We start from the raw sequence: 25348 nt of genomic DNA, 5'->3' as shown, positions 1-25348 counted from the left end.
GCTGGGTTCCCTAATGCTCCTGGGATATGCGCGTTATAAGATGCAGTCTCTGCTGGGTTCCCTAGTACTCCTGGGATATGCGCGTTATAAGATGCAGTCTCTGCTGGGTTCCCTAGTACTCCTGGGATATGCCTGTTATAAGATGCAGTCTGCTTGGTTCCCTAGTACTCCGGGGAGATGCGCGTTATAAGATGCAGTCTCTGCTGGGTTCCCTAGTACTCACGGGATATGTACGTTATAAGATGCAATCTCTGCTGGGCTCCCTAGTACACCGGGGAGATGCGCGTTATAAAATGCAGTCTCTGCTGGCTTCCCTAGTAATCCTGGGTTGTGCACGTTATAAGATGAAGTCTCTGCTGGGTTCCCTAGTACTCCGGGGAGAAGCGCATTATAAGATGCAGTCTCTGCTGGCTTCCCTGGTACTCCTGGGATATGTGCGTTATAAAATGCAGTCTCTGCTGGGTTCCCTAGTACTCCTGGGATATGCGTGTTATAAGATGCAGTCTCTGCTGGGTTCCCTAGTACTCCTGGGATATGCGCGTTATAAAATGCAGTCTCTGCTGGGTTCCCTAGTACTCCTGGGATATGCGTGTTCTAAAATGCAGTCTCTGCTGGGTCCCCTAGTACTCCTGGGATATGCGCTTCATAAGAAGCAGTCTCTGCTGGGTTCCCTAGTACTCCGGGGAGATGCGTGTTATAAGATGCAGTCTCTGCTTGGTTCCCTAGTGCTCCTGGGATATGCGCGTTATAAGATGCAGTCTCTGCTGGGTTCCCTAGTACTCCTGGCATATGCCTGTTATAAGATGCAGTCTGCTTGGTTCCCTAGTACTCCTGGGAGATGCGCGTTATAAGATGCAGTCTCTGCTGGGTTCCCTAGTACTCCTGGAATATGTGCGTTATAAGATGCAGTCTCTGCTGGGCTCCCTAGTACTCCGGGGAGATGCACGTTATAAAATGCAGTCTCTGCTGGCTTCCCTAGTAATCCTGGGTTGTGCACGTTATACGATGCAGTCTCTGCTGGGTTCCCTAGTACTCCGGGGAGATGCGCGTTATAAGATGCAGTCTCTGCTGGATTCCCTGGTACTTCTGGGATATGCATGTTATAAGATGCAGTCTCTGCTGGGTTCCCTAGTGCTCCTGGGATATGTGCATTATAAGATGCAGTCTCTGCTGGGCTCCATAGTACTCCGGGGAGATGCGCGATATAAGATGCAGTCTCTGCTGGCTTCTCTAGTACTCCTGGGATGTGCGCATTATAAGATGCAGTCTCTGCTGGGTTCCCTAGTACTCCGGGGAGATGCGCGTTATAAGATGCAGTCTCTACTGGCTTCCCTAGTACTCCTGGGATATGCGTGTTATAAGATGCAGTCTCTGCTGGGTTCCCTCGTACCACTGGGATATGCACGTTAGAAGATGCACTCTCTTCTTGGTTCCCTAGTACTCCTGGGATATGCACGTTATAAGATGCAGTCTCTGCTGGGTTCCCTAGTACTCCGGGGAGATGCACGTTATAAGATGCAGTCTCTTCTGGGTTCCCTAGTACTCCTGGGATATGTGCGTTATAAGATGCAGTCTCTGCTGGGCTCCCTAGTACTCCGGGGAGATGCACGTTATAAAATGCAGTCTCTGCTGGCTTCCCTAGTAATCCTGGGTTGTGCACGTTATAAGATGCAGTCTCTGCTGGGTTCCCTAGTACTCCGGGGAGATGCACGTTATAAAATGCAGTCTCTGCTGGCTTCCCTAGTAATCCTGGGTTGTGCACGTTATAAGATGCAGTCTCTGCTGGGTTCCCTAGTACTCCGGGGAGATGCGCGTTATAAGATGCAGTCTCTGCTGGGTTCCCTAGTACTCCGGGGAGATGCCCGTTATAAGATGCAGTCTCTGCTGGCTTCCCTGGTACTCCTGGAATATGCATGTTATGAGATGCAGTCTCTGCTGGGTTCCCTAGTGCTCCTGGGATATGTGCGTTATAAGATGCAGTCTCTGCTGGGTTCCCTAGTACTCCTGGGATATGCGTGTTATAAGATGCAGTCTCTGCTGGGTTCCCTAGTACTCCTGGGATATGCGCGTTATAAAATGCAGTCTCTGCTGGGTTCCCTAGTACTCCTGGGATATGCGTGTTCTAAGATGCAGTCTCTCCTGGGTCCCCTAGTACTTCTGGGATATGTGTGTTATAAGATGCAGTCTCTGCTGGGTTCCCTAGTACTCCTGGGATATGCGTGTTATAAGATGCAGTCTCTGCTGGGTTCCCTATTACTCCTGGGAGATGCTTGTTATAAGATGCAGTCTCTGCTGGCTTCCTTAGTACTCCGGGGATATGCACGTTATAAGATGCACTCTCTTCTTGGTTCCCTAGTACTCCTGGGATATGCACGTTATAAGATGCAGTCTCTGCTGGGTTCCCTAGTACTCCGGGGAGATGCGCGTTATAAGATGCAGTCTCTGCTGGGTTCCCTAGTACTCCTGGGATATGCGTGTTATAAGATGCAGTCTCTGTTGGGTTCCCTATTACTCCTGGGAGATGCTTGTTATAAGATGCAGTCTCTGCTGGCTTCCTTAGTACTCCGGGGATATGCACGTTATAAGATGCACTCTCTTCTTGGTTCCCTAGTACTCCTGGGATATGCGCGTTATAAGATGCAGTCTCTGCTGGGTTCCCTAGTACTCCTGGGATATGCGTGTTATAAGATGCAGTCTCTGCTGGGTTCCCTAGTACTCCGGGGAGATGCGCGTTATAAGATGCAGTCTCTGCTGGGTTGCACAGTACTCCGGGGAGATGCGTGTTATAAGATGCAGTCTCTGCTGGTTTCCCTAGTACTCCCCGGAGATGCACGTTATAAGATGCAGTCTCTGCTGAGTTCCCTAGTACTCCTGGGATATGCACGTTATAAGATGCAGTCTCTGCTGGCTTCGCTAGTACTCCTGGGATATGCGCGTTATAAAATGCAGTCTCTGCTGGGTTCCCTAGTACTCCGGGGAGATGCACGTTATAAGATGCAGTCTCTGCTGGGTTCCCTAGTACTCCGGGGATATGTACGTTATAAGATGCACTCTCTTCTTGGTTCCCTAGTACTCCTGGGATATGCGCGTTATAATATGCAGTCTCTGCTGGTTTCCCTAGTACTCCTGGGATATGCGTGTTATAAGATGCAGTCTCTGCTGGGTTCCCTAGTACTCCGGGGAGATGTGCGTTATAAGATGCAGTCTCTGCTGGGTTGCATAGTACTCCAGGGAGATGCGTGTTATAAGATGCAGTCTCTGCTGGGTTCCCTAGTACTCCCCGGTGATGCACGTTATAAGATGCAGTCTCTGCTGAGTTCCCTAGTACTCCGGGGAGATGCACGTTATAAGATGCAGTCTCTGCTGAGTTCCTTAGTGCTCCTGGGATATGCGCGTTATAAAATGCAGTCTCTGCTGGGTTCCCTAGTACTCCTGGGATATGTGTGTTATAAGATGCAGTCTCTGCTGGGTTCCCTAGTACTCCTGGGATATGCCTGTTATAAGATGCAGTCTGCTGGGTTCCCTAGTACTCCGGGGAGATGCGCGTTATAAGATGCAGTCTCTGCTGGGTTCCCTAGTACTCCGGGGATATGTGCGTTATAAGATGCAGTCTCTGCTGGGCTCCCTAGTACTCCTGGGAGATGCGCGATATAAAATGCAGTCTCTGCTGGCTTCTCTAGTACTCCTGGGATGTGCGCATTATAAGATGCAGTCTCTGCTGGGTTCCCTAGTACTCCGGGGAGATGCGCGTTATAAGATGCAGTCTCTGCTGGCTTCCCTAGTACTCCTGGGATATGCGTCTTATAAGATGCAGTCTCTGCTGGGTTCCCTCGTACTACTGGGATATGCATGTTATAAGATGCAGTCTCTGCTGGGTTCCCTAGTACTCCTGGGATATGCACGTTAGAAGATGCACTCTCTTCTTGGTTCCCTAGTACTCCTGGGATATGCACGTTATAAGATGCAGTCTCTGCTGGGTTCCCTAGTACTCCGGGGAGATGCGCGTTATAAGATGCAGTCTCTGCTGGGTTCCCTAGTACTCCTGGGATATGCATGTTATAAGATGCAGTCTCTGCTGGGTTCCCTAGTACTCCTGGGATATGCGTTATAAGATGCAGTCTCTGCTGGGTTCCCTAGTACTCCTGGGAGATGCTTGTTATAAGATGCAGTCTCTGCTGGCTTCCTTAGTACTCCGGGGATATGCACGTTATAAGATGCACTCTCTTCTTGGTTCCCTAGTACTCCTGGGATATGCACGTTAGAAGATGCACTCTCTTCTTGGTTCCCTAGTACTCCTGGGATATGCACGTTATAAGATGCAGTCTCTGCTGGGTTCCCTAGTACTCCGGGGAGATGCGCGTTATAAGATGCAGTCTCTGCTGGGTTCCCTAGTACTCCTGGGATATGTGTGTTATAAGATGCAGTCTCTGCTGGGTTCCCTAGTACTCCTGGGATATGCGTTATAAGATGCAGTCTCTGCTGGGTTCCCTAGTACTCCTGGGAGATGCTTGTTATAAGATGCAGTCTCTGCTGGCTTCCTTAGTACTCCGGGGATATGCACGTTATAAGATGCACTCTCTTCTTGGTTCCCTAGTACTCCTGGGATATGCGCGTTATAAGATGCAGTCTCTGCTGGGTTCCCTAGTACTCCTGGGATATGCGTGTTATAAGATGCAGTCTCTGCTGGGTTCCCTAGTACTCCGGGGAGATGCGCGTTATAAGATGCAGTCTCTGCTGGGTTGCACAGTACTCCGGGGAGATGCGCGTTATAAGATGCAGTCTCTGCTGGGTTGCACAGTACTCCCCGGAGATGCACGTTATAAGATGCAGTCTCTGCTGAGTTCCCTAGTACTCCTGGGATATGCACGTTATAAAATGCAGTCTCTGCTGGGTTCCCTAGTACTCCGGGGAGATGCGCGTTATAAGATGCAGTCTCTGCTGGGTTCCCTAGTACTCCGGGGATATGTACGTTATAAGATGCACTCTCTTCTTGGTTCCCTAGTACTCCTGGGATAAGCGCGTTATAATATGCAGTCTCTGCTGGTTTCCCTAGTACTCCTGGGATATGCGTGTTATAAGATGCAGTCTCTGCTGGGTTCCCTAGTACTCCGGGGAGATGCGCGTTATAAGATGCAGTCTCTGCTGGGTTCCCTAGTACTCCAGGGAGATGCGTGTTATAAGATGCAGTCTCTGCTGGGTTCCCTAGTACTCCGGGGAGATGCGCGTTATAATATGCAGTCTCTGCTGGTTTCCCTAGTACTCCTGGGATATGCGTGTTATAAGATGCAGTCTCTGCTGGGTTCCCTAGTACTCCAGGGAGATGCGTGTTATAAGATGCAGTCTCTGCTGGGTTCCCTAGTACTCCTGGGATAAGCGCGTTATAATATGCAGTCTCTGCTGGTTTCCCTAGTACTCCTGGGATATGCGTGTTATAAGATGCAGTCTCTGCTGGGTTCCCTAGTACTCCAGGGAAATGCGTGTTATAAGATGCAGTCTCTGCTGGCTTCCCTGGTACTCCTGGGATATGCGCGTTATAAGATGCAGTCTCTGCTGTGTTCCCTAGTACTCCCCGGAGATGCACGTTATAAGATGCAGTCTCTGCTGGGTTCCCTAGTGCTCCTGGGATATGTGCGTTATAAGATGCAGTCTCTGCTGGGTTCCCTAGTACTCCTGGGAGATGCGCGTTATAAGATGCAGTCTCTGCTGAGTTCCCTAGTGCTCCTGGGATATGCGCGTTATAAGATGCAGTCTCTGCTGGGTTCCCTAGTACTCCTGGGATATGCGTGTTATAAGATGCAGTCTCTGCTGGGTTCCCTAGTACTCCTGGGATATGTGTGTTATAAGATGCAGTCTCTGCTGGGTTCCCTAGTACTCCGGGGAGATGCGCGTTATAAGATGCAGTCTCTGCTGGGTTCCCTAGTACTCCTGGGATATGCACGTTATAAGTACACAAATCAAATCGAATCATAATTACATAAACATTGTGGAAATAGGCTTGAAATCTCATATGGGAAAATCTGCTCTTATAGAAGTCCAATGGTATTTCAGTGAATTGGGGTATTCACTGTTAACCACTAAACAGACCTGTAAAAGAACAGTGAATAACAGAGAGTCCATAACTGGCAAGGAAGGTTCAGATTCAATCTGAAATCAAGGATCCTCAGCAGTTAGTGAAAAAGGGAGACATAGAGGTGATCAGGGGGGTCGGGGGGAATGTTAGTGGAGGCTTTGCAGAAGGAGCAGGGGGAGGGGGTTCTCATGGCTGCAGATTTGACCACCTGCTGTGCAAAAGCCCCCAACCCAAATGTTAAGAGAAGAAGCGCTGATGAGGCTGAAAATACATGGAGGCCATATTTTAGGGATTGGGTTCTGGTGCTTGGAAATGGTGATATCATTGGGGGACCTTCATCTAGACCCAACATGGGAAAATGGAACAGCAAAATCAGTCATAGACCACATAGCAATGTCAAAGGATATGTTTAATCAGTTTATTCATATAGAGATCCTCCCCTCGACGGAAAGTGGTCATAATAAAGTTACAGCTAAGTTTCTATTGATGATTTGATGATTAGATCTCGGTCAAATCAGGATTATGTTGATATAGCGCTTTGGCGTAAAGCGCTATATCAACATAATAAATACAAATACAAATCTAGAGGTAAATGAGAAAGTCTCTTGAAAAAGCTTAAAAGGAAAAAAATAAGGGTATGAACGAAGGTGGACTTCATAAGGCAAAAGACAATTCTCCAATCAGAATATCCTAACTGGGTGAGAGCATCCAAATATATGAAGTGCCAAAAAGATGGGGAATTCATCTGAATAATTCAAGACATTTATGGACCATAATCAAAAAAGATCAAGGAACGCAGTCCTAGATACAGAATAACATAGTTCAGGAGGCCATTTCATTGCTTGATTGATTGGTCATGTATAATGCGCCTACATACAAGTGTTTCAAGGCACAACCAAGCCTAGGAGGGGAGATAAAGGGGGGACAAGACAAACGGTCTTACTAGGCCTAGCACATTCAGATCGTGCAAGAGCGCAGACCGGAAGTGCGAGGGGGCGGGGGGGGGGGTGAAAGTGACAAGTGTGTCCAGTCCAGCCACAACCTGGGTTCAGTGCAGAGAGGTACCACTCTCGTGTTAGGTTTTGTTATGTTATATATATTTGTACAGCGCACATATGCCCAAAGGCATCTTGGAGCTAAGCAGCAGAGGAGAGGCAGTAGTCGAGAGAGGGGGGTCTAAAAAGGAAGGTTTTCAGAGAGCGGCGGAAGGCAAGGTGGTCAGCAGTAGCTCAGAGAGCCCAGGGGAGATCATTCCATGACCTTGCAGCTGCTACAGAGAAAGCACACCCACCCCTCTGCGACAGTCTTACACGGGAAATACACAGCAGAAGGGCAGCCTGGGAACAAAGTGGGCGAGCAGGAACGTAATGAGAAGATTTTCCCTGTAAATATTCCGCCCCCAGTTTGCAAAAGGCCCGATGAACAATACACGTTGATTTGAATAGAATCCACTTCTCAATCGGGAGCCAATGGAGCTGTCTAAGCAGCAGAGATATGTGTGCTCGAGACGGCAGGTGCAGGATTGCTCTGGCCCCTGCATTTTGGAGCATCTGGATCCGATTTATAAGGTATGCCGGCCGGCGGGTGAAATAAAGCGAGTTGCAGTAGTCGGCCGTGCTAAGAACAAGTGCCGCTAGCACAGGTCGTGAAATTGACAGGGGATGAAAGGGAGAACTTTACGCAAGGTACGCAGTTTGAAGTGACCAGATTTACAAACGGCAGACACCTGCTCTGCCATCGAAAGAGAGGAGGACATTCTCAAACCCAGATTTTTGACCGAAGAAGATGACAAGGGAAATGGGCCCAGGGAAATGGGCCAGAAATCAGGGGTCCAAAAGGAGAGTGGACTGGCTGTGCTGACAACAAGAACCTCTGTCTTACTGCCGTTAAGTTTTAACCAATTAGCAGCCATCCAGGCTCTCAGGTCCTCAAGGCACCTCCTAAGCCGGGCCGCGGTGTAGGTGTTGAAGAGACCCAGACAAACCAGAATCTGTGTATCGTTGGCATAGGAATAGTACCTCAACCCGTGTGCCAGAATAAGAAGAAGACCATGTCTGATATACATGTGGAACAGAATTGGCAAGAGGGCGGGTTCCTGGGGAACCCTACAAGACAGCAACACAGATTTCAAACAAAAAGGAGGAAGAAACACTGACCGACAACGGTCAGGCAGGAAGGCAGAGAACTTGTTGCGAACTTGGCTCCCCATGCCAGCGTCTGACAACCGAGAGATCGAAACAGAATGATCAATTGTGTCGAACGCTGCTGATAGATCCAATAAAGGACTGCTCCCACCCCACCCCGGTGGACTAGGTGAGCCAAGTCATCAAGCGCAGAATTAAGCACAGATTCAGTGCCTCTTCTGGGACAAAAGCCAGACTGAAAAGATTCAAAGGACCCGGAAGCTTCGAAGAAGGACGAAAGAAGAGGTGACACAAGAGCTTCCATCACCTTCATCAGAGAAGGCAGAAGAGAGATAGGGTGGCCATTTGCAAACACGTCGGGATCCAGGGAAGGCTTTTTTCACAAAGGAAGCACCCAAGCATGTTTCAGAGTCCTCGGAATAGACCCCTCCTGGAACAACGTATTAACAGATGTAGTAATGTAGGCAATCAAGCCTCCTGAAATGCCCTTAAGCAGAGCAGGTGGGATAGCATCACCCGGGAGGCAGATTTAAGGCAATTAATTGGCCCTAAGTATGTCCTGGTCGGAGAAGACAGGAAAAGAGAGCCATGTGGCATTGGGAGCGGGCAATTCGAGGTGGCAGAGGACTTGTCGTTGCCTCTCTAATATCATTATGAATAGACTCAATCTTATTCGGGAAAAAGGATGAAAGAGAGTCACAAAGGGCTTGCGACGGAACTGTAGAAGAACCAGCCTTTGTAGGTGTAGAGAGGGACTGGACCAGTTCAAATAAAGCTTAAGGTTTGTTAACAGCACATTCAAACTTCCTACTAAAAAAATATTTTTTTGCAGTGAGAATTGCTTTTTGGTAGGCAGTCAGAGCTTGACGAATGGCAAGTTTATCAGCAGACAAATGGCCTGCGCACCATTTCATTTCTTTCCGGCCTGTCTATGGCCCAACTTTTGGCCCTAAATTCAGCCGAGAAGCACGTCTCAGAAGGATGCTTCCTTTCCTTGCAGAGCCTAGCAGGGGCTACGAGGAAAGACTCCTCCAGTGCCACTAACGTGCAGAGACTCTGCTCAGCACAATGGGACTGGATAGCAGCTGTCTGCACAGGCGTTGTCACATTGCGCCAATTACATTTAAGAGTAGCGTGTTTAATAGGGTGCAGAGCAGGGCCCGGTTGATAAATAGAGAATGAGATCAGAAAATGATCCGACCACAACACAGGACAGGAAGAAGAAATAGAAATAAGCAACTCAGGCCTGCAGATATAGTCCAAAATATTGCCCAATTGATGGGTGAGTTCCCGAATCAGTTGAGGGAGGCCAATATCAGTGCCAGCAAGCATACACCTTAAGTGAGTGCACTGGCGCTGTGCAAACCATTTTATAGCAGGACCTATCCATAATGGCCAGCCCGCCACCCGGGTGAGTCGAGAGACGTTCCACATGTGCTGAATCGAAATTAGGAGGCAAAGTCTGAACAATCACGTGTCCAGAGGAGTCCCTAAGCCAGGTCTCTGTTAGAAATCGGAGATCCAGCTGAGAGTTGGCCACGGGATCGTGGCAGTCCAGGGCATGCGCCACTAGCGAGCGCGTATTTATCAAGCCGCACTGAAGGGCTGAGATGGTAGGTATAGAGGCCCATATGGGCGAATTAACAAAGCCCGGTGGCCAGCTGGTCTCGATAGGAGCCAGAGATAACATAAAGCCATGATCCATGATGCAACCCCTGCCTGGCCCATGCCTGGCCCATGCACGGAGGGGCACAGACGGGCTTGCCTAAAGTGTGCTGACGACGCGCCTGATGTGCCCGTCCACTGCGCGGGCGATTGAAGCGGCACATAAAAGCCGTTCAGAGAATGGAAGGCTGAAGGCCGCTGATCCGATGAGAAAGAAAGAGGACCGCCCTATAAGCAGTGTCCTGAAATTACTTTCACTTTGGGTAAAGCACAGTAAAAACACAATCCAAAGTTAAAACCTCCTAATAAAAGAATTCATCAAAGATAGCAGCGGTCAGTAAATGAGTGATAGCTCAACGCACCATAAGAGTGGCTTTAAATGGAAGTCCCTCGTGACAACCTCACCTCTCGCAGGACAGCGGGCGAGGAATGCGGCACATGAAAGCCGTTCAGAGACAGAAAGAGGACTGCCCGGTAAGCAGAGTCGTGGGTTGTAATCTGAAGTGTAGTAGTGCTGAGACAAGTGCAGAGGGCCTGGGGGCAAGTGCAAAGACAGGCAGAGGAGCCTGGGACCTGTGAGGCCAGTCAGCAAAACTGGGCAGACGTTGGAGGAAAGCAAGAGAGAAGAGAAAGGAGGTTAGCAAAGGAGAGGGAGAGAGAAGGGGACGATCTTGAGGTGAGAGGCAGGGAGGCTGTTCCAGAGGGAGGCTCCTTCAGAAGATAAAGATCTACCCCCATTTCTCTGCTTGGAGAAACGGCTCTGGTGTTAGTCCGTTGTCTTTCACGTTGTAATAAAGTGTTTGTGTTGGAAAAGGGGGATAGTGCTTCTAAGTATCCTATGGGCAGGAATGGGAAAAGGTGTTACAAGAAAGGGGGTACAGAATCTTGCCCTTCAGTGTCCCACTTCCACTCCCCGAAGACCCTCATCCAGGTGATCCTCCCACACTGGTCCACCCCCAGGAACTGGATCCAAAAGTGATGGCTGTGTCCTGGCCACCTGGAAAACAGATCTCTGGGGACTAGCGGGTGAGACACCATTAGGTTTCTCACAGGGCACAGAGAGGATCTTTCAGCCTTCATGGAGAAGTGTATCAAAACTTGTGACAAAGCTGTCCTTGAACCATGCCTCAGTAAGAACAAGAACCTCCAGATCCAGGAGTTCAAGGAGTGGCAGATGTCTGAGGAGTGCTTGTCAGCAGAGCGATAGTTAAGGGCGGCAACGTCGAGCAGATTGCCATTTTTGAAGGACTTACCAGGTGGTGGGAGGGGACAGAGGTGCCCCACGTAAGCAGCGAGAGTGCCTGAGAGATAGAGGTAGGAAGAGGCAGAGGAGCCGAACATCACAAGGATGTCAGTGTGGAGAGTACAGGCAAGGGAGCTGGGACAGTAGTAGATGGCAAGGGAGCCAGTGTAGGGGGGGCTGCAGGGGGCAAGGGAGCCCCAGGTACAGCTGCAGTGGGTGGCAAGGGCACCAGAGTGGAAGAGGCTGATGAGGTTGTCAGGGCCAGGAGTGTCGGCAAGGGAGCCAGGACTGTTGCAGATGGCAAGGGAGCCGCAGCGAGAGAGGCCATATGGTTAGAAGGCACCAAGGTGGGAATAGCTGGCAAGGGAGCCAGGGAGGCCATAGCAGCAGATGGCAAGGGAGCCAGTGAGGAGGAAGATGGAAAATTGATAAGGCGAGGAAGGTGCCTATCAAAATGTAGAAGGTTGGATTGAGGACCCTGTACCAGGATGGTACCATTTGGAGGTGGAGAAGAAGGCAAGAAGGAATTACCCGCGGGTGCCACCATTAATGTGTGAGGAAGAGAAAGGCGAGAGTAGAGCGACCATATGGAGAGTCCATAGGTCGGGAGAAGGAACGAGAAAGAAGATGTCGGTGAGAGTCTCTCTGGCGGAAGCACTGTCTTAGGTGTCAGCAATAGGAAGGCTTGGGTTGGAGCCCACTGTGTCCTTCTTAAGTGTCTTCCTGCCAGACTTATTGAGAGGTGAGGGATAGGAGATAGAGAAGCAGTTAGAGAAGATAGGAGAGATAGAAAGTGCCATAGTGAGGAGGCACAGAGCCTGGTACATTTAACCAGGCTGCACAACTGAGGCACGGAGAAGGAGTTGGCAAAGAGGGAGCCCAGCGCCCATGACTGGGAGAAATGTGAATCTATAGAAGGCCCCAGATAGTGTAGAATGGGTAGAAGCAAAAGATAGCCCTTGGTCACCAAATATTCTCAGTGGGAGTCTTAGAATACTTAATTAAACAACTATCTAATTCTAGAGCAGCCAGCCTGAATGGCCTCACAAATAAAATATTTAAATATAAAGTGTAGGTCAGGTCTAGGACACTACTGGCCCTATTTAAAAACATCATAGTGAGGTCAAGTTTTCCATCCAGCTGGAACACAGCAATTATCATACACATCTACAAACATGGGGATTGGACGAATCCCCCAAATGATCACCCGAGCGCACTGTTAGATGTCGACAGAAAATTGTTTGCTGTGGTTTTATTAAGATAATTGGAAGCCTGGGCTGAGTCTAAGGCCATACTTTGTAAGACTCAAATAGTTTTTTTAAAAGGGCATGGCAACCTCACTATGTGGGCCGATAATACATTTACTGCAGGATAAGACCTGGCTGCCTGGCAATCCGCCTCGGTATGTAGCAATGGTAGACCTTTCTAAGGCTTTTGATATGGTTCATAGAGGCTGTCTATAGAATACATTAAAGAACTCAGGGATTCCCCCAGACCTCTCAGCCATCATCATAGCCTTGTATGAGACATCTCAATTACTGGTCCGCCTGGATGGCGAGGGACATTTAACTAATGCCATCCGGTCAGATAGGGGTGTGAGACAGGCATGCATGCTTGCCCCCTGCCTTTTTAACCTCTACTTGGTGGACCTGAGTAGGCCCCTGAGGAATAAGGTATTGGCGAGCCCTAATGTTGGCCTCTGCAAAATACAGGTCTTAATGTATATAGATGATATTCTGCTGTTGGATTTTACCCCAGGGGCCTCCAAGAATTGCTTCTGAGGCTGGAGCCTATGTAGCAGAGAACGATCTACTCATTAATTCTTTAAAATCAAGTGTCATTCAGTTCAGTGGTGCCTCAAGGAAGATAGGTCCAACAAAGTGGGTACTCAGAGGTGAGATGCTCAGGCAGGAAAAGGGAATTAAATATCTGGGATTTAATTTGAACTCACACTGCATTAAGACGGGGTGGAAGAAGGGCTGTTGAGGAAAATCGATCAATTAACATGCCAGATAAAGTGGTTAAAAGAGAGCTATTGTAGGTTCTCATGAATGTCCCTCAGAATATATTATGCAGGTAAGGTTATTCCAGTAATACTCTATGCATGGATATAGAAATACAACCCTGGAGCCTAAATTGGTCGTGGCTAGAGGGTAAACTGTGGAAGAGAGCCCTACGCCTGCCTTTGTCGCTACCAATAGTGTTTCACCCATTCGAATTGGGCTGTGCTCTCTGAGATTGCACTTAGACTGGAAATTGGTCCAATTATATCGATCTTTACGAGTCCTCTGTCTAAATTCTTTATACGAGGATGTGCAGGAAATGTGGCAACAAAGAACAAGTCTGTACGTGAAGAATTTAGAGACACAGGTATTTGATCGCCTATCTAAATCTAATATCTGCTGGAATGATTTGGAGGTGAATCTGCTGAGGGTGAAGAGGGCTCTGATTAGAACAGATTGGTCAGAGACAATTGATCGTATGACATCTCTCAAGTTGCACAAAGGTTTTTCATATCTTGATAAACCTAGAGGGTGCTTACCAGCATATCTTTGAAGGTTTCCGAATGCAAATAATTGGGAGAATTTCTTAAGATTTCGACAAAATCTCCTGCCGACGAGGGAGATTGTGGCAATTCGAAATAAACTCCCCACAGAAGAAGCCAACTGTTCTTTCTGTAAAGAGAGTGTATCAGTGTCCCTGCATCATGTATTGTCAGACTCCGAAGGAACCCTTGATATCAGACGTACATATCTGAATCGTTTTGTTCAGAATTGGTTGACCAGAGAGGAGTTCTGGTAAAAGGTTATCAAATGGCCATGAAACAGCTCTGACTTTGGAAGTTTTAAGGGTGTTAAGAGAGTTAGGTTACTTCCCGTCTGTTAGGGAAAATTCTCAATAAATGGCTGATTCCCCTTACCTAATGAGTCCCTCAGCAGCTTTGCTGGATTTCTAGGGTTTATTTTTTCACCTGGTAACAGTGTGAGCCTTTTTCTCACTCTTTGTAACGCTCACCTGATTCTCGCAGAGGCGCCGGTCTTGACTGGGCGACTACCGTATCTTCAAAAGTGATGTGTAGCACCCGGTTGGCTCTTTGGGCTGGACCTCTGTGCACTGTATGCCTGACGTGTAGAGTAAGATGTCTGCAGATAGAAAATATGGGGTTAATGAACTGGGGTTATTGGGGTGTCCCTATCTCTTTCCTCTTCTCCTCTCCTGTAGACCCCCAAAGGTTAACGCTCTCACCTTAGGTAAGTGAATGCCGAGCTCTCCATCTGCCTCGGGGCAGGGTGCTGTAACCAGTTTCTTCACTGGATAGGTAGCGCAGGCCTCTTGACTTCAGAGGACTGCTGTCCGTCGTTTACTGCACGAACGGTAAGTTTCGAGTCATTCAAATGTCTTTAAAGTCTTTAGTAATGATGTCTCTTGTTTTGCAGGGTTCCGGCGATGGCGGATGACGGGCTGAAGTGAGTTGAAGATGGAGCCCGTGTGATGAATAGAAGCACCTGGAAGCACGTAAGTAAGCGCTTGTTGCCTGCTTCACTATGCGCTCTAACTGTCTTTTTATTTTGCAGGTACGAGTTCGGAGCGGCTGCAGGGTGCCGGAATACCCACTGGATTAGATGTGGAAAGGAGTAATGGCACGTGAGTATTAAAGTTCCCCAATGTCTTTAAACGCACCTTGTTTTGTCTTTCAGATGCGGGATGCAGCGCCGAAGGCCTCCGGAGCGTACGAAGAGTAGGTAAGCCTTTGCCTTTCAGATGCCGGAATGCTAACCTGTTCTTTCTTGTCTTTATAGGTGTTGCTGAAGACTGGATTCAGGATGGTAAGCCTTTTTCCTTAGGCCCAGGACCGGATGCAGAAGACACGATGAGCGTTCTGCTGCAGAGGTTGCAGAATAACGCAAAGCAAGATTCATCCACCGGGTGTGGTTTAAATAGCCTCCTGTAGTGCTTAGGTGTCTCCTTCCACAGCCACGCCTAAGTAAGAAAAGAGTTCCTGGTAAGAAAAGAGTTCCTGCCTTCCAGAAGAGTTCCAGTGTTCTGAATCTAGGGAGTGGCTCCAGCCCCACCCAACAGGAAAAGTAGTTCCAAACAGAAGAGGATCAGAGGCTCAACTGGCAGGCAAGTAAGCAGCATGGTCTGCTGAAGGTAAGTCCACCCAAGCATTATGAGCCTGGCGCTTCCAGCGCTGGGACTGGGCATATTTATGAGCCTGGTGCCACTGGCGCCAGGACTGGGTCCAAAAGGTCCCAATTGGGACTGGTTGGCACTCGGAACCTGGGTTATGGATCTGCTTCCAAGGGAGTTGGGAAAACCCTGACCTTTTGGAAGCAGAGATCATGACAGTACCCCCCCTCAAGGCCCCTCCCAAACCGGGCTTCTCCGGGGGTTTTGGCTTGTCAGGAAATGTTCGGTGAAATCTTTTGATTAGGCGAGGAGCGTGGACATATTCAGCAGGTTCCCAGGATCTCTCTTGGGGGCCGTAGCCTTTCCAGTCAATTAGGTAGAATAGTTTAGATTTGGAGATCTTGGAGTCCAGAATGCTTTTGACTTCAAACTCGAGTTCTCCATCCACTAGGATAGGTTTTGGAGATTTGGTTAGTCGGGTTTGAGGTTGCACGGGTTTTAATAGAGAGACGTGGAAGACCGGATGTATCTTCATGTGCGGGGGCAAGTCCAACTTGACCGCTACTGGGTTTACTATGGTAGTGATGGAATAGGGACCAAGGTATCTTGGGTTGAATGTGCGTGGCCCTTTTAGAGATAGATATTTGGTGGATAACCAGACTTGATCCCCTACTTGATAGTGAGGGGCTTCCTTCCGATGTTGATCTGCTCCTTTCTTGTATTGTTCTTTAGCCCTTTGAAGGTGAGAAACAGCTTCCTTAAAGGCTTGGGTGATTGTAGAATGCAGGTAGTCTACTGCTGGTGTTTCAAGATCTTGAAGGGGATCCAACTCCGAGGTTCGAGGGTGACTGCCGTACAAAAGAAAAAACGGGGTTTTCCCAGTTCCCGAATGGACAGAGTTATTGTAGGCATACTCGGCTATCCAAAGGATATCTTTCCAAAATGTTTCAGTTTGTTGCAGCATGCAGCGTAAATACTGTTCCAGAGTTTGATTGGTCCTCTCGGTTTGTCCGTCGGTCTGAGGGTGGTGACTGGTCGATAGTCTCACATCAATTTGAGCCGACCGACAGCAACTTCGCCAAAAATGAGAAATAAATTGACTACCTCGATCCGAAATTAGAACCGAAGGAAAACCGTGCAGTCGGACGATGTTTTCGAGAAATTCTCGGGCCAGAGTTGCTGCTGTTGGCAAGCCTTTGAGCGGAATGAAATGCGCCATCTTGGAGAATAAGTCCACGATTACTAGAATCGTATTGTATCCGGAGCATGGAGGTAGATCAGTGATGAAGTCCATAGAAAGCGTATGCCAAGGGCGAGGTGGGATGTCAATAGGGCGTAAGAGGCCTGCTGGTCTTTCCTTTTGACTCTTGTTTTGGGCGCATACTCCACAGGACATTATAAAGTCTCTGATATCTTTTTTCCAAGACGGCCACCAGAAGTAGCGCTTGATCTTTTCTGAGGTCTTGGCTATACCGGGATGACCTTCCATTAAAGAGTCGTGATAACAAGAGATTACTTTTTTCTGTAAATCTGTGCTGGGTAGGTATAATCGTTCTTGGAAATACAATAAGTTGTCCTTTACTGCAAAGTCCTTTCCCTGCAGATGCCAATTCTGTATGTCTGCTGGAGTTACAAGTTGCCTGGCTTTATCCTTAACTTCCTCTATGGATTCTGTGGCGATTACACCCAGAATTCTTTGTTCGGGAATGATTGGTACAGGTTTAGGGTTGACCAAGTGTTCTTCCACTCCCATCCGAGAAAGGGCATCGGCTTTACCGTTCTTTGTACCAGGTCGATAGGTAATTATGAAGTCAAACTCGGCAAAGAATAATGCCCAACGGAGTTGTCTAGAGGATTGGGCTTTTGCGGTCTTCAAATATTGCAGGTTTCGGTGATCCGTAATCACAGTAACGGTGTGTCGGGCCCCCAGCAGATAATGCCGCCAAGCCTTAAAGGCAGACTTGATAGCCAGAAGTTCCTTGTCAGTAATCGTGTAATCGATTTCAGGAGGCGAGAATTTGCGGGACCAAAATGCCACGGGATGCAACTGATTGGTTACCGGGTCCTTTTGTGATAGAACTGCCCCCATGGCAAGGCTTGAAGCATCAGTTTCCACGATGTAGGGGAGTTCGGGGCGAGGGTGTTTTAAGATTGGTGCAGAGATAAATTTAGTCTTCAAATCCTGGAAAGCTTGTTCCGCCTCGGTAGACCATTCAAAACGTTTGTTTTTCTTTAACAAGGCAGTGATGGGCTGGACTATTCGAGCGAATTCGGGGATAAACCTGCGGTAAAAGTTAGCGAAGCCTAACATGCTTTGCACACCTTTTACGGAGGATGGTGATGGCCATTTGAGAACTGCATCGACCTTCTTTGAATCCATACGCACTCCGCCAGGTGATAATATGAATCCCAAGAATTCAACTTCAGTCACGTTGAAAACACATTTTTCCAACTTAGCGAAAAGTTTGTGTTGACGCAATCTTTCGAGGACCATTTTCACGTGTTTCCGATGTTCAGATTCCGATGAAGAATAAACGAGGATGTCGTCAATGTAAACAACAACACATACATCTATGAGCTCTCTGAGGACATCGTTCATAAAATATTGAAAGGCGGCCGGGGCATTGCAAAGTCCGAAGGGCATGACATGATATTCAAATAGCCCATACTTGGTGCGGAAGGCCGTCTTCCATTCATCGCCCTCTTTTACTCGTACCAAGTGGTAAGCTCCTCTAAGATCCAGCTTTGTATATATGCATGCTTTTCTGACTTGGTCCAGGAGTTCAGGGATCAAAGGTAACGGATATCTATTCTTAACGTTGATCTGGTTCAGGGAGCGATAATCGATACAAGTTCTAAGGTCTCCTTCCTTTTTTGGAACGAAGAACAAAGCTGAAGAAGCAGGGGACTTGGAAGGACGAATAAACCCATTTGCCAGGTATTGATCCAGGTATTGTCGAAGGTGAAGGTTCTCAGGCTCGGTGAGGGCATAAATTCTACTACAAGGAGGAGTAGATCCAGGTATCAGGTCTATCTGGCAGTCATAAGACCTATGAGGAGGTAGAGAGTTAGCCTGATCCTTCCGGAAAACATCTTGGTATTCTAGGTATTCGGGAGGTAACTGGGGAGTCTCTGAAGAAATTGCGGCCAGTGCAACACCAGGTGGAGGGTGACAAGTAGAGACACATTCTGGAAACTGGACCGTTCTTGCTCGCCAATCGATCAGAGGATTGTGTTTCTCTAACCAAGGTATTCCTAGAATAATCTGAAACTGAGGGGCCTTGATCACATCGAACACGATCTTCTCATGGTGTCCATCTTGACTTACTAGCGTCACCTCTTGAGTGGCATGCGTTACTGGCCCGGAGGCTATCTCCGTACCATCCACCGTAGTAATGACGTCCTTTACAGCCTTGGGACAAAGAGTTAGATTCATCCTCAAAACCATTTCATGATCCACATAATTGCCGATGGCACCGCTGTCGACGTAAGCTTCAATTGCATGTAATCGATCCGGATTATCAGGGCTAATGAGGACCATAGGTATCACGAAATGCGAGGTCACGGAACTGGTTTTCACGCTCGGTAAGAGGACCTCTATTCTTGTCGGGCGAGGTTGTTTCCCTGCTCAGAGTTTGTAACTTTGGTAACTGCAGCTCCTACTGCCTTCTTGGCAGGTTTCACCGGACAGTCTCGAAGAAAGTGCCCTGAGTTTCCGCAATATAGGCATAATTGCAACTGTTTCCTCCTTTCCCGCTCCCTTTGTGTTAGAGGACCTTTCAGACCCCCTATTTGCATGGGTTCCCCGGAGTCTACTCCTTTGGAAGGAGTTGGCGGTTTGGAAAATACTCGAGCATCAAACTTGGAACGATCGGCCTTCCTGTTCTGCAGCCTGTGATCTATTTGAACGACCAAGTCTATATAATCCGAACAGTCTTGTGGGGGATTCACTACTTGGGCTAAAACATCTTTGAGCTCTCCACGTAGACCTCTATAAAACAGCGTAATCCTTTTGTCCTCAGGCCATTGAGTTTCCACTATTAGTCTATTGAAAGATGCAATATAAGCCAAAAGGTCTTGATTACCCTGTCGCAACGAAAGAAGCTCATTGTCCAAGGCCTGCCCCTGTGAATGTCTTGCGAACAGTTTTTCCATACTAAGCTGAAAGGCTTGAAAATCATGGAGAACCGGATCATCTTGATTAACTAGAGGGATCGACCAGTCTGCCGCATTGCCACTAAGGTACGAAAGTACAAAAGCTACTTTTGCTTGATCAGTTGGAAAGGCTGCTGGCCGGCATAAGAAGTGCAACCGGCACTGATTGATAAATACTGCAAACCTCTTTGGGTCACCAGAAAATCGTTCGGGCGGAGCCAGAGGTACATTCCCAGGTAGGTTGATCTGCACTGGATTCATAGAGGATGTTGAAGGAAGATTTGCCCCTGATGCGGGTAACGGGGTCTGTCCGGCTTGTGACTGTAGCACTTGTCTAGCAAGATTGTCTGTTCTCTCCTTGGAAATAATTAGTTCCCTTCTTAGAGCATTCGTTTCCTGACGAGCTGCATGCACTTCTGCCCTTAGTTCCCCAAGTAACCGGGCTAGGGGGTCAGTATCCGAGGTTTCCATAGCGCCTGGGCGAGAGTTTTGCGGTAGGCTTTGCGTTCTGTAACGCTCACCTGATTCTCGCAGAGGCGCCGGTCTTGACTGGGCGACTACCGTATCTTCAAAGGTGATGTGTAGCACCCGGTTGGCTCTTTGGGCTGGACCTCTGTGCACTGTATGCCTGACGTGTAGAGTAAGATGTCTGCAGATAGAAAATATGGGGTTAATGAACTGGGGTTATTGGGGTGTCCCTATCTCTTTCCTCTTCTCCTCTCCTGTAGACCCCCAAAGGTTAACGCTCTCACCTTAGGTAAGTGAATGCCGAGCTCTCCATCTGCCTCGGGGCAGGGTGCTGTAACCAGTTTCTTCACTGGATAGGTAGCGCAGGCCTCTTGACTTCAGAGGACTGCTGTCGTCGTTTACTGCACGAACGGTAAGTTTCGAGTCATTCAAATGTCTTTAAAGTCTTTAGTAATGATGTCTCTTGTTTTGCAGGGTTCCGGCGATGGCGGATGACGGGCTGAAGTGAGTTGAAGATGGAGCCCGTGTGATGAATAGAAGCGCCTGGAAGCACGTAAGTAAGCGCTTGTTGCCTGCTTCACTATGCGCTCTAACTGTCTTTTTATTTTGCAGGTACGAGTTCGGAGCGGCTGCAGGGTGCCGGAATACCCACTGGATTAGATGTGGAAAGGAGTAATGGCACGTGAGTATTAAAGTTCCCAAATGTCTTTAAACGCACCTTGTTTTGTCTTTCAGATGCGGGATGCAGCGCTGAAGGCCTCCGGAGCGTACGAAGAGTAGGTAAGCCTTTGCCTTTCAGATGCCGGAATGCTAACCTGTTCTTTCTTGTCTTTATAGGTGTTGCTGAAGACTGGATTCAGGATGGTAAGCCTTTGCCTTTCAGATGCCGGAATGCTAACCTGTTCTTTCTTGTCTTTATAGGTGTTGCTGAAGACTGGATTCAGGATGGTAAGCCTTTTTCCTTAGGCCCAGGACCGGATGCAGAAGACACGATGAGCGTTCTGCTGCAGAGGTTGCAGAATAACGCAAAGCAAGATTCATCCACCGGGTGTGGTTTAAATAGCCTCCTTTAGTGCTTAGGTGCCTCCTTCCACAGCCACGCCTAAGTAAGAAAAGAGTTCCTGGTAAGAAAAGAGTTCCTGCCTTCCAGAAGAGTTCCAGTGTTCTGAATCTAGGGAGTGGCTCCAGCCCCACCCAACAGGAAAAGTAGTTCCAAACAGAAGAGGATCAGAGGCTCAACTGGCAGGCAAGTAAGCAGCATGGTCTGCTGAAGGTAAGTCCACCCAAGCATTATGAGCCTGGCGCTTCCAGCGCTGGGACTGGGCATATTTATGAGCCTGGTGCCACTGGCGCCAGGACTGGGTCCAAAAGGTCCCAATTGGGACTGGTTGGCACTCGGAACCTGGGTTATGGATCTGCTTCCAAGGGAGTTGGGAAAACCCTGACCTTTTGGAAGCAGAGATCATGACACTCTTACATGTGTTTTGCTGTGTGTGTTTTCACTTTTTGTGTGGTCTTGGGCACTTGAGCCTCACCTACTCCAAGTGCACCACTTTTTGTGTGTGTTACACAGCACCTTCAGTACAGTGACACAGGGTTGTCTATAAGACTTCCCCCTGACTCCATTTCTCTGGGGATGACTACAGTCCCCCAGAAACATGTAAAGTTGCCATTAACTTTATAAAGTCACTTTAAATTGCAGACCCAGTACACCCCATCTTATATGGAGTACTGGAAAGGGTTAACTCTTATCCCTTTTTGTCTGTGCCTCTTGGAGCCTTGTTTCGCTCCCTTAACTTTAAGACTTGGCTGATGGCAGTGGTATATACTCGAACTTTTCTACCGCAAATATATTATATAAACGTGGTATTGTTTTAGGCTATTATAGTAGCCTCGAACATAAACCGGCTTTGACCAAATACATTTTATTTTGGTTCCGGCTGGGTTTATTCGCCATTTCTTTTTGTTAAAGTCTTTCTCGTGTTTTACTCTATGCGCCAAACCGGGGATGATTCCTTTGTTTGCCATCTTTTCACGGGCTTCTGCACAGAAGCCCTCCTTAAAGCGTCTGATAGTCTAGAGGGGCAGGATGTGAGGGAGGGATCTTCGGACCCCTGCCATGGGTTGTCTTGGCAACCCAAGTCGCACTCTTGTCTGTTGGGCTAAGGGTACAGGCCTTGCCAGGCCAGCCACCCTGCTGTGTGATTGACAGCCAGGCTGTATGAATGGGGGAAAACTGCATAAAAAGCAGGTCTCTGGGTCTGGAGGAGCAGAGTCGCCACTGGAGCGAAAGAACCAACGAGGAACTGGAAGAAGAGGACCCCTACCACGACTGAACCACCCGGTGAAGCCCTGCTGCAGGTCCGAATCTCCAAATCCGACGACAGAGAAGATCCTCCAGGAAACTTCTTCCCTTGAGCTGGTGGGACCAACCAGTTCGCCCAAACTGCAAGCCAGGACCCCTTCTTTGGTGGAATTCGCTGTACAGAGCTACAGTGGGCCGGATAGCCAGGAAGGTCAGACCCTGCTTGGGTTTAAAGGAGCACACCTTTTATTCGTTGTTTGGCGCTGCTGCTAGTTTCTTCCCTGGGTTGTGCAGACCCTCCAGTCTTTCTACTTCTGATCATTCCAACAGTCGCTTCAGGAACCGTGTGCCTGCAGGAACTACCAGGAACGTCTGCCTCAGCTACAGCCCCCTCACCGTTTTAAGGTACTGTGCAAATCCGGTTGTGTGTTTCGTTCAGCCGGAGTGAAAGTGTTTGAAATCTTTCTCCACTCCGAGGGCTTATCCTTCTCCTCTCTTTTACCTAACTTTTCTACTGACCAACCCCGTCCAGAATCTGTGCTACAAACCTTACTGCGATCTACATTGAACCTATTATCTTGAGCAGAAGACTTTTGAACCATTGACTTTGGCTCCAGGCCTTTTCTATCTGATTTTACCCTTGTAGCCTCTCTTGTTCAGTTGCCCTGCTTACTTACCTGTTGGTTTTGCCTAATTTCTAATAACTTTGTCTTTCCCTCCCTTTTAAATTGCTGGAGTGCCATTTTGCTCCCACTTCATTTTGTGAGCCTAATTTGTCTAGAATTTAAGGGATGTGATGTGGTGTATTTTGATTGTGATTCTGTATCTTGCTTATAATAGTGAAATGTTATACAACTGTTGAGTAAATAAATATATATTCTTTTACTTAGAAACCTTGAGTCAGTGTTTGCCTGGACCATAGTAATTGCTGTTCCTTGCGTAAACACTTGTAGTGCTCACTTACTCTTGAGATAAGTCTGGCTGCTCCGCTACTGCTACCACTATAACTGTGTAGTACAGGCTTGTACCAAAGGTGAAATTGTACTGTCACTTGTAGTCTTAATTGTGTGTAGTGTTCCCAAAGGGTACTGAATGTAATTCTGCCTAACACTGGTGTACAGCGGTGAGGATAAAAGTATAGTAGTTATACTTGGAGTGCTGCTATTACCTTGGATCAACTAACCACAAGGATAACATCACTAAAAAGCTATATTAATCATGTCTGATATGGATAGCCACAGTCAGGAGACCCTCCTGAGTTACACTGCTGATTATTTAAGAAACATGTGTAAAGAAACGAAACTCTCTGCCAAAGGCAAAAAGATTGAATTAGTTGAAAAGTTGTTAAAGAACCCAAGTCTGGGGAGTGGGTCTGAAATGCCTGACTCCTTAGCAAATGTGGAAAGTATTGAGGATGATGCTATGCCTGTTGATGATGAGTTGGAAGAAGTGGATGTGTCTCCTAGTATAGGTCTCTCTGCCACCTGACCTGCTCAGCAACCTCAACCCTTGTCCACTGGAACCCCCAGAGGTCCTACACTCAGTCCTGAATTCATTGCTCTAGAGAAAATGAGGCTTGAACTGGAATTCAAAAGGTTAAATGCTCAAACTGAACAAAAACATCAAGAACTGAAACTCAGAGAAATGGAGTTCAATCATGAACTAGAAATGAAAAGATTGTCTTTTGAAAATGCTTCTCTCCCAGAGTCTTCTAGGTCTTCCAGTCCTAAGAGACCCCGCATGCCTAAAGAAATTGTGGGTATGTATGAGGTTAAGCTTGATATTTTAGATTGGTTGGCAATGTTTGAATATAACCATGGTATTCAAGGTCTCACAGGGAATCAATTGCTTCCCTGGCTCTTCTCTAGGCTACCCACTGTTGCATCTGATGTGGTAATGGAGTTGTGGGAGGTGGATAGGATGGATTATGAGTGTGTGAAGCTAGCTTTAATTGCTAGATTTGGGATGACCCCTTCTCAGTACCTTAAGAGGTTTAGGACCCTCAAAAAGCATGATGGTACCCCGTGGGCTACCTGGCTCTATGAATGTTTGAAAAACTTAGAAGGTTGGATTAAGGGCTACAGAGTAAACACTTATGAAGGCATGAGAAATCTTGTAATGTTGGAGTCTATTTTCGATGGCTGCTCTCCTGAGCTCAGACAGCACTTGGCTGATTCTAAGGAGATAGATCCAAAGAAGCTAGCTAAGGCTGCTGACTTGTGGATTGCCAACAGGGCTACTCACAAGGATTCTGGGGCTACTCAGAAGAAGGATGAGGGGAAACAGCCAAAGAAAGATAACAACGAGAATTCTAATACCTCCAATCCAAAAGAGGGCCACAAACAACAGAATAAGGGTAAGCCACAAGGGAAACCAAATCAGGCTAGTACACCATCTGGCCCCAAACCAGATGGAGGTCAGAGCAAACCCCCATTCATCAAAACATTTTGGAAATGTTATGTTTGTGAGTCCACTGACCAAGTGAAAGGGGATCCCAGATGTCAGGGCAAACCTTCAGGGATCCCCGCTGTCTCCTTAGCCTTCTCCCCAGAGGAAGAAGTACCTATGGCAAGTGGAAACTTTCACCTACAGGCTGATAAACCCATGAGAGTCTCAGCTAGTGTTTCTTTAGGGTTCCTTGGCTTGTGGGAACAACAGAATTTAGATGTCTATAATTCCATCCCAGATAATACTAAAGAGTATTATAAAGATAGTGTTCTTGTGAATGATCAGGAAACCGCTGCCATCAGAGACACTGGAGCCAGCATAACTGTGGTGGATGAATCATTTTTCAAGGTGGAGGATGTTGCTAAGGCACCCAAACGCCTCACCAAGTTAGCTGGAGGCCCTGTGCAAATGGTTCCCCAGTTACCAGCTCTCATCCAGTGTAATGATATGACTGTCAAGATACCTATTAGTGTGCAGAATGAAGTGCCTGAGAGAGTCCTGTTAGGTAATGACCTTAAAACTCTTGTAGTTGTGTCAAGTACCCCCAGGTCTCCCAGTAAAAGGAAACAGGAGCTCACAAGGTCTGCAAGGGAGAGAACCTTGAGAGACTCTCCAGAGAGATGATGGAAGAAAATATCACTCCCACTCCACAGGAGTTGCTTACTGCTATTTCTAGGAGAAATGAGGCGAAGGGGAAACCCAAGACCTCCAAGAAAAAG

This window comes from Ambystoma mexicanum, chromosome 6p (assembly GCF_040938575.1).
Source record: "Ambystoma mexicanum isolate Mex_15411 chromosome 6p, UKY_AmexF1_1, whole genome shotgun sequence".
Classification (NCBI taxonomy): domain Eukaryota; kingdom Metazoa; phylum Chordata; class Amphibia; order Caudata; family Ambystomatidae; genus Ambystoma; species Ambystoma mexicanum.
Note: the sequence above shows the minus strand (reverse complement) of the source record.